Source organism: Schistocerca americana, chromosome X (genome assembly GCF_021461395.2).
Source record: "Schistocerca americana isolate TAMUIC-IGC-003095 chromosome X, iqSchAmer2.1, whole genome shotgun sequence".
Classification (NCBI taxonomy): Eukaryota; Metazoa; Arthropoda; class Insecta; order Orthoptera; family Acrididae; genus Schistocerca; species Schistocerca americana.
The window spans coordinates 356,031,496-356,033,931 of record NC_060130.1 but is presented as its reverse complement, the minus strand read 5'-3'; the positions used below and the strand labels follow the sequence as shown (position 1 = coordinate 356,033,931).

At 48.8% G+C, this 2,436-nt stretch overlaps 1 non-coding gene across 1 annotated transcript; it reads left to right on the top strand.

Moving 5' to 3' along the window:
* Window positions 1-1,398: 1,398 nt before the first annotated feature.
* On the top strand, window positions 1,399-1,473 carry Trnas-cga. The gene has a single exon. It is a non-coding gene; the product is annotated as a tRNA-Ser (tRNA).
* The last annotated feature ends 963 nt before the right edge of the window (window positions 1,474-2,436 follow it).

The window sequence follows — 2,436 nt, the reverse complement described above, 5'->3', positions numbered from 1 at the left end:
GAATTAATAGTCGCTTGTGAGGAACGGTATCAAAAGCCTTCTGGAAATCTAGGAATATGGTATCGATCTGAAATCCCTTGTCGACAGCACTCATTACTTCGTGGGAATAAAGAGCTAGCCGTGTTGCACAAGAACGATATTTTCTGAATCCGTGTTGGTTATGTATCAATAAGTCATTTTCTTCAAGGTGATTCACAATGTTCGAGTACAGTATATGCTCCAAAATCCTACTGCAAATTGAGGCCAGTGATATGGTTCTGTAATTCAATCGGTTACTCCTATTCCCTTTCTTGAATGTTGGAGTGACCTGTGCTGCTTTCTAGTCTTTAGGAACACTAACGCGGCTGACAAGTGCTGGATGGTCGTTAGTGCATGTGAACGTGCCGCATTACGTCCCCCCCCCCCCCCACGCATCCCTATCGTGCGATATGGGAGTTAAGTCGGGGGAACAACGTGACCAGTCTATTCGCAAAATATCCTGTCATTCCAAGAGCACCTCCACCTGCGCTGTTCGGTGCGATCGCGCATTGCCATCAATAAAAATTAAATCAGGGAAGAATTAACCCCCTAAAAAGACTCACATGTAGAAGAAGCACAGTGTCACAATCACATTTGGAGGTCAGTATGTCCATGTAACGTTATGCCTCCCCACATCATAACACTGGTCCACCAAAACGATCATGTTCGATAATATTCCTACATGCGTTACTTGTTCCCATCTCTCGTCATATTAGGCAACGTCCAGAATCACTACTCACATTGAATCTGCTCTTATATGAGAAGAGCACACGGTCCCACTCCTCATTGGTTCAGTCCCTATGCTCGTGGCACTACCGTATTTGGTGCCACCAATGTGCTAGTGTCAACGGAACACAATGTACTAGTCCAGAATGAGATTTTCACTCTGCAGCGGAGTGTGCGCTGATATGAAACTTCCTGGCAGATTAAAACTGTGTGCCCGACCCAGACTCGAACTCGGGACCTTTGCCTTTCGCGGGCAAGTGCTCTACCAACTGAGCTACCGAAGCACGACTCACGCCCGGTACTCACAGCTTTACTTCTGCCAGTACCTCGTCTCCTACCTTCCAAACTTTACAGAAGCTCTCCTGCGAAGTAAAGCTGTGAGTAGCGGGCGTGAGTCGTGCTTCGGTAGCTCAGTTGGTAGAGCACTTGCCCGCGAAAGGCAAAGGTCCCGAGTTCGAGTCTCGGTCGGGCACACAGTTCTAATCTGCCAGGAAGTTTCATATCAGCGCACACTCCGCTGCAGAGTGAAAATCTCATTCTGGAAACATCCCCCAGGCTGTGGCTAAGCCGTGTCTCCGCAATATCCTTTCATTCAGGAGTGCTAGTTCTGCAAGGTTCGCAGAAGTAAAGCTGTGAGTACCGGGCGTGAGTCGTGCTTCGGTAGCTCAGTTGGTAGAGCACTTGCCCGCGAAAGGCAGAGGTCCCGAGTTCGAGTCTCGGTCGGGCGCACAGTTTTAATCTGCCAGGAAGTTTCATATCAGCGCACACTCCGCTGCAGAGTGAAAATCTCATTCTGGAAACATCCCCCAGGCTGTGGCTAAGCTATGTCTCCGCAATATCCTTTCATTCAGGAGTGCTAGTTTTGCAAGGTTCGCAGGAGAGCTTCTGTAAAGTTTGGAAGGTAGGAGACGAGGTACTGGCAGGAGTAAAGCTGTGAGTACCGGGCGTGAGTCGTGCTTCGGTAGCTCAGTTGGTAGAGCACTTGCCCGCGAAAGGCAAAGGTCCCGAGTTCGAGTCTCGGTCGGGCACACAGTTTTAATCTGCCAGGAAGTTTCAATGTACTAGTCCTCCGGCAAAGAGACCACCCTCATGTGGTCGTCGTGCCATAGTGTAACTTGAAATTTCCTACCTTGAAGTCCTGTTTAATGTGGTTACAATTGTGAAATTGCGTGCCCATGCAGTCCTGTTCAATGCGGTTGCAATTGTATCTGCTGTTTGGGGTCCTTCTTGCCTGTCACACATGAAATACTCATCTGCTGCTGTAGTTGACCATGGTGGACCACGTACTGTCCTTCGACGTACTGTCCTTCGAACAGCAGTGCCTGTGGTTCGGAACTCTCTCCATGCACGTGAAACAATGGTGTGAGCAATACCAAATTAATGGGTTATACTCGTCACACATTATCCTTCTTCCAGTTTCCCAATAATCTTTTCGCATGCGATGCCATCCATATGTTGCCTCCGATCCATGTTGCAATGAAGAACACCACCAGGGTGCACCGTAACTGTTGTAACTGTGACAGGAATGGTCGCGGAGTTGCCGCAAATAAAAACGCGAGAGGACCGAACGGGAGCGGCCAGCGAAAAAACTAGACGGACGAACGGGAATGGAAGGACAAGTACGACAACAGACAACCGAGCAAGACACCAAGAATAACAACAAAGTATTAAGCAACGGGGTCGCAGGAGATA